The sequence below is a fragment of the Temnothorax curvispinosus genome, unplaced genomic scaffold (assembly GCF_003070985.1).
Source record: "Temnothorax curvispinosus isolate PA1 unplaced genomic scaffold, ASM307098v1 QBEX01013630.1, whole genome shotgun sequence".
NCBI lineage: Eukaryota > Metazoa > Arthropoda > Insecta > Hymenoptera > Formicidae > Temnothorax > Temnothorax curvispinosus.
The window spans coordinates 220,360-238,707 of NW_020223410.1; the positions used below are offsets into that span (position 1 = coordinate 220,360).

Consider the following 18,348-nt stretch of genomic DNA (forward strand, 5'->3'; position numbering starts at 1 on the left):
CATCCTCCTGCACGTTACGACTCGGGAATTCCTTACGACACAACATTCAAGGCGAGAAATTGCTTATTCTCTTTACCGTACGCTAGTGGACATGTAATTGTAACGAATTTTAAGAGGGTAGACAACCTCGACAAGCAAAACATTTATAAAAGAATATAGAATTATATGTGCCAAAGCTTCAAATACTTAAAATTTTTTATTTCTGAAATATTTAACTTAAAAAAAAAGGTCTATTTTTTCGCGCTTCAAGATTGTCTATCCTCTTAAAGTATAAAAGAAATTAAAAAAATTACCGTTTTTTTTATTTTAACATAAAAATAGGATTTATACGTAGAATTTAAGTTCTCTCAGGTTACCGATAAGTATACTTGCTGTATATATTTAGATCTACATTACACATAAACATTTAGATTCACCCTTGGAAACGGATATCCCGTTTTTCTATTTTTATTTCTGTATCCCAACAATATAGGGGCGCGAAAGGTTGAGCTTGGAAGGTTCGCGACACAAAAATTCCAGCAATGTTATAGCCAATTAAAATTAGCGCTATAATTGGCAAGACACACATTTGTATCCATATCAGAGTGTTCTTGTTTTTCTTCGCATTTAATGGGATAACAATGGAGTAACGACACGCCGGCCTGTCCTACTCGGTGAAAACTGTGTTCCTACACGGCCCACATCCGTCGTAGCGACTTAGATCCGTAGCATGTATACTTATATCACCCAGTTTCCTCGAGGCACAAGGTCCCTCGTTATACCCCACGTCGATTACAACATTTATAGCCGTTCGACTACGTTGCTCCATCCAGCCAACTAGTCGGCTGATGTTGCTCTCTATATAATATCGGACACCAAACGCATACAAGCGCGCGTGCTTTGACATCAAACCAGTACTATCTAATTAAGCTGCCCTTTCGTATGTATTTATGGAAATTAGTTAACGGCACATTGGCGGCAAAATAACATTGATAATAACTTCGTGTTGTACGAATATGTAACAGGTCATGCGTTTTAATCGGAATATACATATAATGCGGAATAATTACGAGACGAAAAGATAAAAATTCCTTTTGCTTTTTCATTCTCGGCGGAAATATAGAAAAGAGTATCGCGATGCGAGCGATCGACAGCGTTTGAGGCAGAATTTGACAGCTATCTTTCGATCTCACTGGAGTTTGACGCAGAATTTGACAGCTATCTTCCGATCCGATCGGCAGTTCGTAAATTACGGCGGATGTGGAATACACGCTTTACCGGCGCGGGCTTCGGCGTCGGCGTGACTTCGCACGTACCTCCGATGGAGAGACGCAAATGGAACAAACAAATTACCGCCTCGCGATAACGCGGACGTATACACGGGGCGGAACAAGCCGGAAGGACTTCCATCAAAACTTGTTAATTCGAATACGAACCCCGGAGTGGAGAGGGCTGAGAAATTGCGTTTATCCCACAGGGATAATTTCAATCTCCCTCGTTGCTTATTGAAAGGCGGCCTCGGGACAGGACATATACTTTTCGCAGCGGGTGATGAATCGCGTTATACCAGAATACCTTAGTTTATGTAACAACGACGGGCGAGGATTCTTCCAAGCCGAACGCCCGTCCATCCGGGACATTACGGCTCTGCATTAAGGCTCTCTCTTATCGACGCCTCGTTATCGCGGCCGTGCACGATAAATTATAAAGTCCGAGGCGAGAGAACGGGGGGGCGAGGGAGGCATTAACGTGTCATCGGGACACGGCAGCATAATAAATAATTCAACGAGGCAAATAAACTTAGCGCATGTCATCCCAAGGAAGGGAATTTACTTCGAATCCTGACATGCGATGCATTCCGGTATTTGCGTATTTCGTATCTATCAGCCGCGACCGAGAGAGAGGATATCGATTCCCATTCAGTGTCTTATAATTCAAACACCGCTTTGCTATCGTTGGGATTGGGAGAACAGTAAACCGGTAAAGAACAGTTAGCTCAATCAAGTACAATGACCCGAGGTAATTGCGTGCGAAAATGTGAAAACTGTTAAACTAAAAGCAGATTGTATAATTTATTTTCCTTAACTTCCTCCTTTAAAACTTTATAGAGGACATTTAACTAAGACAAAAGAAACGTGAAATCTATTGAGAGGAATGCAGAGATTTTAGATTCTACGAAGAAAATCAAGCAATGTATCTTTCCATTCTTCACACGATCTGCAAAAGTTAACATTAAATACAGTTTGGAGGAACAATTGAGAAATGTGATTCAAAATAACATCAATAAAATTTATGTTTCTCGCGTGAATTCAATGATTCGACGCAACAAGGCGATGTATCAAAAATGGCAAAGAAATTAAATAGTACATAAGAGACTGAAAGAAAGATTGCTTCAGTTAACGTACTATCTCGTTTATTAAATATTCCATTAGTAGAACGACTTCTGCCGGTACAAAAACTCGGTAAACTTGAGACCTACGCTGAAATCGATTTCGAATTACGTGACGAACAAATCGCTTTCGCCGATATCTATCCCCCCTGAAACTGCCCGAATAATTTGCACAGCAACCGTAAAATCAGCGATTTCCCGATTTAAAAATATCACGCGATTTTTCAGCTCAGACCTCGGTACAGCCGGAGGAGGATGCTAAAGTCGAGATCAGCCGTGCGTGATCAAATTGTGACGGAACGTGGTGGAAAATGCGGCGGTTTGATCTCACACGAGTCGACGAGATGCACGGCAGATCCGCGAGAGATATTTCACCGCTGTTGGAAGTTACGGCACAGACTTTCGCGCATATGTAATATAGCTCCAGCCGTGCTCTTAACGACGCGCGCTGCCGATTCAGAACTGATCGCGCGAACGCGATGCCGGGCCAAAGAGAGACAGGGAGAAATCAACCGTGAAAATAGGTAGCTTTATGTATCTTACGTGTGGTACGTATGATACGTGCGAGCCTACACGGAACTGAATATTTCAGAAATATTCAAGCTGCTTCGTGCACCAACTCCGTTATAACACGCGTGTTTTTGACCACTGTTCCGTGAAATAAAAATAATACGCGTGCAAAACAGTGCCAGATTTATCGGAAATTTTTAATTTAAGAGACAATTTATTTAATTAATAATAATGTACAAATTCATTAATTTATGTAATTATTTGTATACATGCAATTATACTTAATTCACTATTATTCTCTAGAGATCAGAGACCACAGAATTCAAAGAATTTGCAAATACATCTATATTCTATATCGATGTATTAGTCCTTAATTCCGTACGACATTCTATCCTTCGTTAAAGACTATTGTGCTCGGAGATGCCTGAAATTGGTGCGGTGCCTGCACTAAAGTGGAGTTATGCCTGTGGTTTCCAGTTATAAAGTCATATACAGCTCGATTAATCAAGCTCAACTACTTTTGCGGCAAGAAGCTATCAAACGTGTGGGCCGTTATGGGGAAATAAAGATCGGAATCTTTCTCTTATGCTTTCTCACATAACATGTAAAACACGCAATGAAAAACTAGCCACAAAATTAAACAGACGTTTATCTTTATACAATACACGCGCTGAGATCAAACGTAAAATGTTCTTCGAGCGCAAAAAATATCGCTGCCGTAAAAATGAAATAAATTCGGTTCGCATTTTAAACGCTCCTTCAGAAAATTATTTAACTCATTGCCAGTCAGAAACAGATTTGTCAAAATAAATCCGTTCCTCCATAAATATATAAACAAAGAGAGAGAAAATAAGTGAAAGATAGAGAATAGAATGTCACCCTTCTTTATGTAAATCTATACACAATCTATATATAGTCTATTATATCTGCCTACATTAGCCGCGGGAGAGGGGAAATATGCGATCAATAATATCGATTTCCTGTAGCGAAATTTAGTTTTATTCCGCATTGGCGAACAATGAATCACACACCGTCATTTCCCGTGTATTTAGGATAAAATTTACGTTAACGGCGACGACATTTCTGCCCGCGTATACGCGTTCAAGTAGAAAATCGCTCCTATTGAAAATGTCACGCTCTGAAAATCGCATTCAGCGATTCGCGCGCTGAGCTTGGCCTAATTCTCGAATAAGTGGCTACGCGTAAGCGTGAAATATATCACGTCCAAAGCGTATTTATATATTTTTATTCTTCGTACCAAAGAGACATTTTATATTACCACGTTCAGAGAGAAACGTTCGTTCTTTCGACGAATCGCTATTCCCTCTCGTGTTACACCGCGAAAAGTTCGCGGGCGTTATATACGCAGCTCATGATTAATGATTCTTTGGATTGCGATATTTTCGATTTGCCGCCCCCAGAGAAACGGAATTCGCACTTACGAGCGCGGATAAACGTGATTAAAGATGGTATTGAATGGATGTTGAACGACATGTTCGCACGACTTACCGATAATTCGAGGATGCAAGCCTATCCTATCCTAGATCCTCATTGAAGCTCGAAAAGGGCGGGTGGGATGGAGCCCGTCCGACGAGATTATGCGCGTTTACATTCTCCGGGAAGTGGAAATCACCTGTAAAGAAAGACAGTGATTTATCAAGGGCCTCCGTAACGAAGCTCGAGTATTCTACTGCAATCCGTGTCGTTTAAGAGTTTAACGTTTTAAACCTGCATAAACCTTTTAATGGCTAATACCTTTAGCTATTTACATTGCAACTTGAACTTTATCGAAGGGGAATAAAAAAAATTCCTGTTGAAAATATATTTTTTTGTGTTATAGAAAAATAAAGAGTTTAAATTAAAGCTATAAAAATATTTTTTAAAAATGGTAAATCTTCAGTTCAAAATTTTCGAGTCGAAATATCGTCGATATAAATTCTATTTTATAACCGATTTTTAGGACGGAGGCTAAAAGGCCATTGGTTCAAGCGCCAGTATTATTTTTACAATTTTACTTAATTCTAGATCGCGTGCGTAGTCACGAGAGTCTCTTGGCAGAAATTAAATACATTTTCTCATAATGACAGGCCGGTGTCTTACCGAGACACGCTCGCATAATTAATACTTCCACAATCAATAACGGGTAGAGTGACGCGAGGGAAGACGCGAGGACGAGACGGGGTCTTCAGGTCGGCGGCGCGGCGCTGCGATCTCAAGGAGCATCGCGTTGTCATTCCGCGTGCCCTCGAGAACGATGTTCATCTCCGCGAGGCCCGCCACCACACACAGGGCCGGTTAGCTAGAATCTGAGAGACTCGCCAAATGTGCGATTCTCACGAGGGATAATTTAAACTCGCTCATCCGCGCAATTCCGCCATGAATTCGGTGAGTTCAGCCGAACCGTGTTCTCTCACCCAACTTGGTCCTCGAACTCCGCTCGCGCGTGCCCGCTCGAGACCCTCGCGGCGTATACGAGCACGTTACGAGCAAAATAGCGTGCACGTCGCGCGCGGATGCGACGTATATAAAACCGCGTATCGATTACAACGCGATATACGCTCCATATTCCATTCCATTTGCGCGGATGAACGGATCGGCCCGGCAATTAAGCGAAGTAGCTCAATTGTTCCGGCCGTTCCCCGTGACAGCTACGCGCTGTCGATAACGCTCTATAATGCCATGTGGAAGCTAAAATATATGTTACGCGCGTCGCGGCCGACACGTACACGTACAACACACACGCCGGCGTCTGTCGGAAGCTAACGCGCGAATGTCACGGCTGATGGATGACAAAGTAAGACTTCGCGCTACCGTTATACGACATATGATAATGGATCTCCGAATCGATGTCGCGAAATGTACAAACGTGTTCAGTCTATTATTAGCTATAGGCAGAAGAACCTCGTGTATAGATATTAAATTCTAACGACTCAAGTGAAGAAGCAATCCGTCGCTTACTGTAATTTTTCAATCTTGAACGCTTTTACAACTAAGCCTAAAATAGAAATTCGGTTGAAATAAAGATTTTAAAAGCAGAGCTAAGTAAGAAGTTTAATCATATCGTTCAGCCTCCCCAAAATTCAACTCGTGTAAAGCGTATTTAATCTCTAAATATTTATGATAAATAAATATTAATTAAAGAGAAGATAATTAAACTCTAAATTGGTCGATTTTACAATGCGCGAGTTTTGCGTCAAGTTATTACAATCTCCTTTCTTCGATATTGCCATTTAGACGTAGGGATAAAATATATATTAGATTTTGACGATTCGAACAGAGGAAGAATCCATTGTTCACACTGTAATTCTTCAATCTTCAATTATACATTTTCACGACTAATTCTGAAATAGAAATTCGGTTGAAGCAGAGGTTCATTGTAGTTAAGTAAGTGAGAAGTTTAGTCTTATCGTCCTGCTGCCTCCTCGAAGCTCAGTTCGCGAGAAGCATAATCAACTGTTAAATACTGTCGTCACCTAGATATACTCGATGAGAGGAAAATAAACTCCTAATTGAATAACTTTGCAATGCGCGAATTTTGCGTCAAGTTGTCACACACATAATCTTTTTTTTTTAGATATTACCATTTGGACAGGAGTTTCCTATACGTAAAGTGTTTTTGCCTTTAATATAAAATATTATATTAAAGGCGAAAAAGCATTCGCGTATAGGGACTCGTCATATTAAATTTTAATGACTCGAAAAGAAGGAAAACCCGTTGTTTACGGTAATTTTTTCAATTTTTAATCTTACGCCTTCACGACCAATCTTGAAATCGAAATTCGGTTGAAGCAGAGGCTCTTTGAAGTTAAGTGAGAAGTTTAGTCTTATCGTTGTGCCGCCTCCTCGAAGCTCAACTCGTGAGAAGCATATTCAATCACTAAGTATTTGTAGACGTCTAAATAGACTCGACGAGAGGAAAATAAACTTCAAATTAGTTAAGTTTACAATGCGCGAATTTTGCACAAAATTATCACAATTTTTTTTTTCAATATTGCCGTTTACACATAGACATGAAATACTATGTTAAATAAGGCAGAAGAACTTCGTATAAAGGTTCGTTATGTTAAATTTTAACGACTCGAAGACACGGAAGTCCATCCTTTATCGTAATTTTTCAATCTTCAACCTTAAATCTTCACTATAGTTCTAAAATTGAAATTCGGTTAAAGCAGAAATTCTTTGAAGCTAAGTAAGAAGTTTCGTTTTATCGTTCAGCTCCCTTCCCGAAGTTCAACTCGCTCAATATTCAATCGTTAAGTATTATCGGTACCTAGATTCGATAAGAGAAAAATAAATTCCAATTGCTCAACTTTACAGCGCACAAATTTTTCGCCAAGTTGTCGCGAGCTTCCTTCTTCGATGTCGTCATTCGGATATAAGGATAAAATGCCAATAAGGTAGTAAATATTGCTTCACGTACGACACATGTGGAACACTCTGTGCGCTATGTTAACGTGTAATGATCCGTGCAGAACATGAATCTGGCGCATATTCTCAAAACATTCTCTTTTGAGGTACAGCGACTCTTTATTTGTTGCATGAGTCTCATAGTGGATGTATAAAGTGACCTCCATTAGCAGTCACGCAGCGCCGTCGTGTCATTTGCTACTTCACGTGTGTGGAAAATTTATATCGAACGCGTGTAAGCATATAAATTCTTAAACAAAAAGCACCTCCACAAAGTGCTCGATTAGATATACGTCTCTGACGATGTTGTCTCTTCAATCTTTTCTTCCAAGTGCAACGTCTTATAATTTTATTAATCTCTTCGATCACATTTTATTTCATCATGGGGCTAGACTTCCGATTCAAGAAGCAAATTTCAAAAATGCATAAATCGCACGTTTGTTCCCGACAGACAGAATTCGAAAACCTGGTTCACTATTAATCAAACGCCTTGTCAAATATGCTTATTAAAGAGGGTACTGCAATAACAGTGTCTAATGAAGATTTTCCATCGTCGAGGGAGCAGTCGAGAAGTACCCGACCTACATAAATATTGACTATAGATGATTTTCGTGCCCGGCCTTGAAATCACGCAAGGGATAGTCCTGCATATTCAGTCAGACAAGCAACGAACACGCCGAGAGGTGCATGTGAGAAACGTTTCGACAGCGGAAGCAGACCGAACATTTCCGTGCAAACTGAAAGTAACATCCGTTTAATCAGTCGAGCAGCGAAATCAGGAATTCTGGCAGACTTATTTGCTGCTGTAGCAAATGCTTGCAGCACATCGGATGTAATAAGGACGCATCTCCGCGGCCGGGCCGCGGTTGAGCAATTTAATTTATACGGCGGCGCTTGAAATCGAGCCGAGAACGTCGTTCGTGTCGATATAAGTAATCGCTGAGTGCACTTAAGAGGGTCCGTTAAGAGAATCTAACTTAAAGATCGAAATGTTCCTGCGCACGACTAACGCGACTTGGCACGGAAAGATATTTAAAGCCGATTATATTTTAGCGATTAATTCTGATATCATACGAGAGAACGCGGGACATTGCGTAATTACTTTCATAATTAATCCCCTATCTTAGATATGCCGTATTGTTACGCACTTTTTCACTCAATTCGAGCAAATTACTTTGTTCGCTACTTAACTTTCCGTTAATATTCCGCAATGTTAGTCCACGAATATATCAAGATATGGCAATTATTCCGACTTCCCCGGAGCGACCGCGCAACAATTTCATTGGCCGTGCCGCTTAGATTTGCGTTTGTACTTATTTATGCGTCATACGTCAGCGGCAGTCCTTCCGTGTCGCTGTTACGCTGTACGACGTTCGTTTACTAAACACGTTCACCCCAATTGCGAGTTTAATGCAACTCGTAAATGTGGAAGTCGGAGAAATGCAAATAGCTTATTGCAACAATATCCTCTCGTCTTGGTTCTCGGGTTCGTACACTCCTAGTTTGCCAACATTGTTTACCAAGCACCAACGCACTTTCGACCGGCTTTAAGAGGGTTTCATTTTGTATGACAAACAAACGAAAATTTCATCCGCGCACAAGGCGACTGGCAAATCTCCACCGTCCATTAATTGCGGCCAATGATGTGAGTTTAATTCATTTGGAATCGCGCACTAATAAGCATTCGTATACCACGCAAAGGCAAACGAGTTCTCTCATTGTCAGTCTATACTCTCACAGGAGTTAATTGAAATATGATTGTCTACGATTTACTTCTAAATATATGTTAATATAACTACACGTTGATTAATGAAAACGATGCAAAATTGAAACAGCCCATCCACGAGTTTAAGTAAATTAAATAAAAAATTTTAAGTTTTATTTAAAAACAGTCATGTACATTGCTCATCTCTTTTCGGTTTAATAGCTTAATTCATTTTTGCGCGATTAAATTATAAAATCCACTTTAGACGATTTACAATTTACATCAGAATTTTAAAATAAAATTTTTATATTCATAACTTTATTTATATTTTGAATATATTTTATATTCTGTTTTCCAAATGTTTTTCAAATTACACGGTATATAAAATTATAAATGGAATTCTACTAGTTTCTGACACAAATAGCTTGTGTAAAGCAGGATTAGGCGAAAAACGAAAATACGTAAATTTATATTACTATAAAAAAAACGGTGTTTTGCTCTCATAATCGGCATCATTTGTTATCGGGCATTGGGTCACTTCCTTCCCGTTCACGTTTCAAGTACAAGTTTCAAGTACAAGTTTCAAGTCCAAGTTTCAAGTACAAGTCAATCTTATTGAAAAATGGATGCACATTGTTTTCTATGGCATTTAAAATCGATTCCTCTTAGTTGAAGTGCCATGACATATAAAAATGTCAACCAACGGTCTTCAAATTGTTGAAAATGAACAAATAATGAGACGCTAATATTTCATATACTTATTTTAATTCAAAGTGAAATTAATTTTAACAAAATTTTAATTGGCGATTTAATTATTTGGATATCGAATATCGAAACTGGAAGAGATCGCGACGGATAATTCCCCCTTTTTCGGCATTTTCGCCATAAGAAACTTGCGGAGGGCAACAGGGTGTCCGCGCCGATTATAGGATATTCTGTTTAAGCACCGACAGTCGCAGACAATATATGCCCGTCTGGCCGGCCTGGCTATCCAACCCTTCCCGACTCTCCCGAGACCGAGCTGCGATAACTTCGTCCCGGCGGACGAGCTGGAAGAACGGATAGATAAAATATCAACGAGATAGCGCCATGTAGATAAGCCTTAATTCCGTGAATATATTATATGACACTTCGACGAAACCCTCGACCTTGTTCGTTCCAGCTCGCAATCTACGCGCGCGACAAGACCACCGACTAAGCGTGGAAGAGTCTCTTTTTTTTTTTCTAAAATAAATACGCTATAAAAGGGGCATACACGACGGGCGTAAACTATCGATTTGTTGTTCTCGAATGAAGGCGGTTCGACGTAATCAGCGGCGCTCGCAAAAAACTGGTTCGCGGCTCGCCACCGGATGTAAAGTGAAATAGCCGTTCTTATCGCCGTGGCACGCTCCATTAAGGTGAGAATATGTATGTCAGCATGGATATCTACCGATACTATCGAGAAAGTAACCCTCCTCCACAGAAACGTCGATTAGTCCACTTTTCCGATAAGTGGTCGTCTTAGGTGAAGTAACTTCACTTTTGCATAATGTATTGTCTTGCAAACTTACGAGATTTCTCCAAATCGTGATATCCTATAAAGTTTAATGGCCACGAATCGCGCCTCGTGAAATCGCGCGTTTTCCGCTGCAGCACGGCTGATCAATTAATTCATCGAATTGATAACCCAATATTTCTGCAGGAATCGAATTAATTGCCCGGAAAACGTACGGGACATTGGAAAGAGATTTTAGTGAGTGTATCACGCTATTATTTATTTTCTCGCTGTTATTTCTGTTAGCTCTCGTTTAATCGTTTTATATGTAAATTTCTCGAAAAAGCGGGCCCGCGGGCGGGTTTCTCTTCTCGGAGATATTTAATTGACATAGAATAAGAGAACGCGACGAGAAATGTGTACATATGTAGGGACAGTTATTATCGATACCCTTGCCCCCTGACAGATGGCAAGATTACCTACATGTCCAAGTCCATTAATCAGGAGTGCATCTCGTAATGAAGTTTTCGAACGTAATAAAGTTCCGTTCGAATGTCATCGCAAATAATGTCCCCGTGCAAATAATAGATTTTGCCGATGGCGGCAAATTAATTCTGCTCGACGAGCGCGATAAATTTTACGATCGTGGCTAACGCGTCACCTCATTTTTTGATAACCCCAAGTACATGCAACAATCTACATCACTCCTTGTAGTATTTACGAGCGTAACCCGAAGAAAGTCGTGTACCAAAGAATTTTGTCTCTCGTGATATATAAACGTATTACCGGAGCTCGGAGCGGTATATTTTCAAGGATCAGGTGTCGAATTTATCGTTGCTGTACGCGAAAATCTACGGTCTCGATACCCTCGACACCCTCGGTATCGAAATACGCCGGACGAGCCTGAAGCATCAATACCGGGGGTACTCGTAAAACCAATCGAATACGAATTTGCCGCAACCGACTGCGAAATGAGTTTTCGATCATTCGATACGACTGAAATGACCGTAAGGTACACCGAGTATCCGAGACCAGTTGGTACCAACGGTTTCGGTTACTCCAATTGCACGGGAGAATAAGATTCATTTTTCCGCCGCCAGGTTTTAAAAACGCAGCTTTGAAGCCGCGGAAACCTTGAACCATCGCAATCACCCACGTCCAAGTCGGATTCGGTCGGCGGTAGCGGATTCGGATCGAAGATCGAGTACCCGGGGGAAAAGAATCGGGTACTCGCGCAACCCGCGCGCGGCTGGCGGCGCAAAAGTGAAGGACGGGGGAGTTTTATTACGGGGATACTCCGGATACTCACACGGAAATGGGGTACGGTGCGCCGCGCGAGAGAAACGCGCGCCGGCCGTGACTCGCCGATGGAGGGGCACCAGCGTTCACTTGGCGCGGGTGCACGTTTTCACGGGCAAACACCTCCGGGGGTACACACTCAAGCGGCGCACGATGTCTCGCTGCGTATCATGATGATCGACGGAGACCAACAGTCACGGGAGATAGTCCTCGCGATAAACGCGCGCTACCAACGCGGAGACCAAGAAGGAGAACCGTCGAAGGAGAGTCGCGACTTTGATAGAGCGACAACGACGGGCCAAATGGTGGAAGCGTTCGGCGGTAGACGATAGGGGTGGCTTATTGGGAGGAAGGGAAAGATGGAAAGAGCGAAAGGGTCGGCGAGTAACAGAAAGAAAGAGAATAAGAAAGGGAGGGAGAGAAAGAAAGAGAGAGGGAGGGAGAGAAAAGAGAGAAAGAGAGAGGATGAGAGAAAAAGAGCAGAAAGGGGTGAGAGTGTGCCGAATTGTGACGAATTACGGCCGGTCACTGATTGTTACAAGAAGGGTGTAAGGAGGTAGTACCCCGATAGTGAGAATAGATTGATAGACAACCGCGTGGCAGCTAGAGTCGCGACGCACTGCTGCTTCGCGGCTTGCGAAGCCCCCACCATGGATTTTCACGAGCTCGCCTCTCGCGTTCCCACTCACCCCCGCGCGCATGGTCAACCCCCACCTGGCCGTCGGCGCACCAGCCGAACTACGGGCACCTCGCAAAGCTGCCCCGACCACCACACCCCCCGCGACTTGCACACGACTTGTTTGCCCCCGAAGGCTTCGCTCTTGCAAACGGCGCGGCGCGGTCCTAGCATAAAGCGCGGAAGCGGAAAGTCGACGCGAAATTTGCGCGACCTCTTATTCGCCCCCGATCCACCAACTCCGTACAACACCCGAGTCAAAAGCGACTCACGCGCCGTAAACTCCACCGTAAACGGGGTCCGAAAAACTTAATCGCGCAAAGTACGGAATTGCATTGCGGCGCGAAGTCGACAAAGGCGGTACTTTTAGGTCATCTCGTGAGAAGAAAAAAATGGCATTATTATTTTATTGCCTTTTATTTACCTCTCGTCGATTTGCATGTCCCAAAATATAATACGCATTTTTACATTCCTCTTTTTCGAATTTTGTGATTTTTTTAAATCTTTCAGTGGCACATTTTTTGTACTTTGTATCCCGCATACTATATACTGTTTTTTTTTAGTCTTTTTCGTTTATTGTCCAGAGGATAGAAGATGCAGCTTGCCAATAGTTGACAAATTTTTATCTCGAGATATCGTTCAATAAATTCAACTTATTCTAACTTTTTTTACAGACGTCAGTTTTTACTATATTTTATCATATCTTGTTACGTTATATCATATAATGTAATTGCAACAATATTTACCCATGTAATCTATTTCTCTCGGAATAATTACTCTCGGATGAGAGCGTGACATTTAGGGTCTACTACAATTCTGTTATCGACACATTAGTGGATTGACACCACGGCCATTCACAACCACTTCGCATTCCAACGATGCCGTTACCGAAAGGATTAAACTAGCTGAATGCAGTACGGACGGATACCAGCGTTGAATCGTAGGTTTAGCTATGTTAGCCCGAGAAGAAAATGGAGAAGCTTATAGTGGTATTCCGATCTTCAATTTAACAGTTCTACCAAGTATACTTGACTATTAAATAGTTTCCACAAGGTACTAACTCTCTCTTCCGTGCGCTAATTTCGTATTCTTAACTCTTGTCAGAGGATACTTAACATACTTTAATCGAAGTTGTATATAACATTAGAATAATAAGGTATTCGCTTCCAGCATTAGACCTATGTACTCAAGGTGGAATAACAATTCTTATTTAAGGCGAATTTATTTATAAACTTTAATATATTAGAATAACTTAAGATAAAATATTAAAAAAATGAAAATTTATTACATTAGCAAGTGCACACTAATTACATTAATATTTTTTCTGTAAAACGTTACCTTACTAAAGTAATTATGAAGATAAATAATGTTTTAATATATTTTATCTAAATATTTCACCTAGTAAAAGAGACAGCGTCATATAGGACGTGTAAATATAATACAACTAAGCAAACACCGATATACGTATAACATAATCGTCATATAACGAAATATAGCACGTAATATAGGGTTGTCTCGCAAATGTAAGATTTCTGACTCAATTCTGAGACGATCATTTTCTGTACCAAAATTTTTTCCGAAGCTTAGCTTTTGAATTATAAAATGAAATGGGGAGCTTTCTGGCAAGCGACACAAGTCGACACAAGTGTCGTTTTGTCTTTGTTACTCATTGCTAATAAAGAATGATAGAACGACATGTCGACTTGTGTCGTTTGCCGGAAAGTTCCCATAGTTACCTTATTATCTTTATTACGGGCCAGGTATGTATAGGAGGTAGGCAGGGGCGGCGCGACTCACTATCGCGGGCGCGACTAACCGTCTGCTGCATATAATCCATTAGCAATTCACTCACTCGAAGAGATAATAGCATGGTACATCGAGAATTTCTTGTCGCGTCGATCCGAATATGATCACGGCTTACGGAGGTGAGGAATGAGGTGCCTGCTGCGATCAGCTGATCGCAGCAAGCGCCTCACCTAAGTGCCGCCCCTGCCTATCTCCCGTACTCGGCTCGTAATAAGGTAACTACTTCATTTTATAACTACTTCTTTTTATAACTTGAAAACTAAGATTGGGTACAGGATTCGTCTCAGAATTGAGTCAGGAATCTGACATTTGCGAGACATATTGTTGTCTCGAATCACCCTGTGTATAACGTGTAAGTTACATGCAATGTAGATGTTAGTTTTAATTTCCCGCTCATACGAAATTGCAACTATGTGACAGATGTCAATATAACATATCAATATATAATAATTTCAATATACATTTAATAAAAGATGATTACATAATTTCGACATTAATTAGGTATATTACGTGTTATTCCTGTATTACGTAGCAGTTATATTTTGTGTCTGCTAGGAATTAATATATTTAATACAACAACAGATAACGCGACAATAATAAAAACAATGTAACAATAAATAATTAATAACAAATAATATATTTATTTCGTTGATGTGTCAAGCTTATTTTCGTCTTTCCTAATCCAGAGCGGTATGGCGATCAGAAAAGCTGTCGACGAATTCTCGAGAGACCGAGATTGCTGCTTTAAAATTCTCCTGCACCGACACCACCCACGTAGAGTAAAAGTTGGATGCCACGGCCTCGTTTAATCGCATAACGGAGAGCGAGCGCGAATAAGGCAGTAAATGGAAGTCGCAGGCGGGCTCGTTTAATCCTCGGTCAAGATTTAACCTATGGGGGTTAGTCTGATTCGCACTTAACAGCCCTCAACTTGATTATGCGTTCACTTTGGCACTACTAATTAAACAGGCTTGCTGCAACGAATCGATCGATCTTGAAACTTCAACTGGGCTCGACCACTTGCTAACGGTCAGTCCGACCAAGACTGATATTTCGATCGCGCTGTCTCATCCTGAACGAGCGATAAATCCCCCATTTCACTTTGTAGAGAATATAAAAGAACACAGGCAATAGAGATATAGAGTAGAGATTTGCCGCAAACATCGAAATACTTCTTTTTATCCTTAGTCGCAGTCATCCTTTTTGTCAGAGATAAAAAACTAAAACTAATAGACGATGTTACACTACAATGACACAATATATTCTAGATAAAAATCTTGATAAAACCTAAACTCAGTTAAAATCAAATCAATGGTTTGATTTTTTTTTTCAATATATTAAGATAATCTTTGATATAGACATTGAATGTAATCGATATTATTGCGTAATATCTTATATCACGTTTATTGATTTCTTCATAATCACTTTTAATCAAATTATTTCTTCGAATGACGTTGATTCTATTCGGAATTTTTCTATTAGGAACTTTCTGTAATTACGTAATTTACTAAAACTTGAACTTTTCAACAAACGTGACTTATATATCAAAACTATAGCAAAACTAGCAAACGGAAAATCGAATTTAACATAGACACATATCAGATTCCGACTGACTATGAGATATCGCAATCTCGAATCGCAGATATTTTTCTCCGAATGAATATCGATGTATGAAAAACGCGACTCTATCATCAAATACCTTTCTTCGCCTCTTCTGCATTTTTAACAATACTTTTTTGTGCTTTATTAATCGCCATTCTGCATGGTCGCGTCCTTTTTATCAAGAGTAAAAGCTAGATTGAACCAATCCTGTACAATGTAACGTTCTGACACAATATGTTGCGCAAATTTAAATACAAATCAAAATACAATTCGATTAAATTTCTTCAATGTATTGAGACAATCTTCGATATAGACATTACATAACTAGATTACATAATATTTCATATTGCAACACCGTTTTAGGTTTCTTTACAAAGGTTATCATTTGCAACGTTTTTTCGATTGATATTGCTTCTATTCGTAGAAAGTTTCTATAATCATCTTCACTTTCAGATTCACTAAAGTCTTTTAATAAATTTTTAAGCTTAAGCTTCTTAATAAATTTTTGCGCGTATACTATTGTTACTTTTCAAATTTGTTTGCATTATCGTTCACATTTTTTATATATATTTTTAAATATGTGCTTACAATTATACAAAAAGACTTGGAGAGTGTATCTGTATTACTCTTAATAGTTTTCAAAAGAAAGGGAATCAATGCGCAAGACAAATAGCGTACAATAATGGTGAGTTACTGTAGGAATGTTTTCATATTAATATTATGGACGTAATAAATTTCATCAATAATATTTATCATGTGAGAGTCGTATAAGAGAATCAGCAAAACAATCATTATTTATTATTAATAAATATTATCAATATTTGTCAACTATTTACAAGTGCGATAAATGCGATAAATATTGAAGGATCATCCATTATACTCGTATTGATAAAAAAAATATCAGTTGAAACATATTGATACATGACCATTGAAATAAATTGACAGAATTCGCATATTTTTCTTGTACTGTGTATTTTTTGTACTTGTTAAATTAATATTGACAACATTGATAACGTATAGACACATATATTTTTTTATGGCTGAAACCTTTTTTCAAGTACATCTTGAAATCTGGGTAAATGGGACGTGAATATTGACTCATATTCGTATCACATATTTAACATCGGATACGGCTGCACGATTTTTAATTCATCGTAACATTGTATATCGTTATACATTAGGCAAATTAAACTTGTCAGCTTCAAACGAGCACACTTGGTGCTAAATATCAGATACAAATGCGCGGACTATTAATACTGAATGATGCATGCGACGCAAATCAAATTAATCCATTTACCTTACGTACGGGTAAAAAATCGAAGGTTTTTTTTTCGTAAACAAGAATATTCGCGATGATACGTCCTCGTATTTTAACGAGCTCTAAATATTGAAAGAGTATCCCGAAATAAATGATCATTGGCGTTATTATTAGAAAAAGCTTCAGAACGATTTAAATTATCATTCTTATCATGAAGTTGAATAAAATTTAAAGAAAAACCCTATATTATACAGCAATAATTCAACGAACACGATCTCTAATTTTATTAGCCTCTTTGTTAAGTCAAGATTAGATTTGATAAACTATATCCGCATGAAGCGGACTCTTTTCAAGCCCATTTTAGACGTTCTATAATTCGCGTCAGACTTCAGAGTAGAATTCTATTTATATTTATATATGTCATACATTTTAATATGTACATTTGTAGTTAAATGTATATTTTATACGTGGTTATAGTCTAATAATTTTCAAATGTGTGTTTTTTTTGTACTATACGGCATATGAAATTCTAAATAAAATTCTATTTTGAATTCTGGTACCAATTATAGATCATATAAAAATAACTTTATACGGTGCATAAAATTATAGATAGAATTTTATCTTGGATTTTATAACACGAATTATAAATCGTCTAAAGCAGGCTTTATCACGATCGGTATACTGACGATGGGTAACATTTTGCAGTCAGAGTTGCATGCATATACATCCGAGATTCGAACCGCTGCGGCTAATAAACGTGTTTGAGGTACGCACATACCGCATGACGGAATCTGCACATTGAGTTACCATCCAGCGGGCCGAAATTAATATTCATGCAACGTGTGTAACATCAGCATTGCTAATTATAAGTTCGCGGGAAATGTTTATTAACTGTTAATAAATTTTCTTTGATCTTATGCTTAACACTGCGTGCATTATATAAAGTGCATTAAATTAATAAACGATGCGAAAGAAAGGAAGAGAAAGAGAGAGAAATTCTTTCGATTGCAACTTTATTGGAAATGATTTGCCGTATTTTTACTTTCTTGCCTGAACTGTTCTAGATTCAGATATAAATGTTCAGATGTCCTCCTTTTATTTTCACATATGCTTGATATGTTCACACAATTGCGAGTTTTTCCAAAGATTCTTCGCTTTGTAACGTTGGATATTTTTCGTATTATAACGGTACCTAATCTCTCTCTCTCTCTCTCTCTCTCTCTCTCTCTCTCTCTCTCTC

General features: G+C 39.3%; 1 protein-coding gene across 1 annotated transcript in view; it reads right to left on the bottom strand.

Moving 5' to 3' along the window:
* Positions 1 to 11,862, bottom strand: part of LOC112463756 (synaptotagmin-7) — a 165,628-nt gene extending 153,766 nt beyond the window's left edge. Inside the window, exons 1-2 of the mRNA XM_025030303.1 lie at positions 11,777 to 11,862; positions 4,388 to 4,511 (exon numbers count right to left, since the gene is read on the bottom strand). The gene's annotated coding sequence lies outside the window, so the exon portion shown is untranslated. The remainder of the gene's footprint in view (positions 1 to 4,387; positions 4,512 to 11,776) is intronic.
* Between the last annotated feature and the right edge of the window lie 6,486 nt (positions 11,863 to 18,348).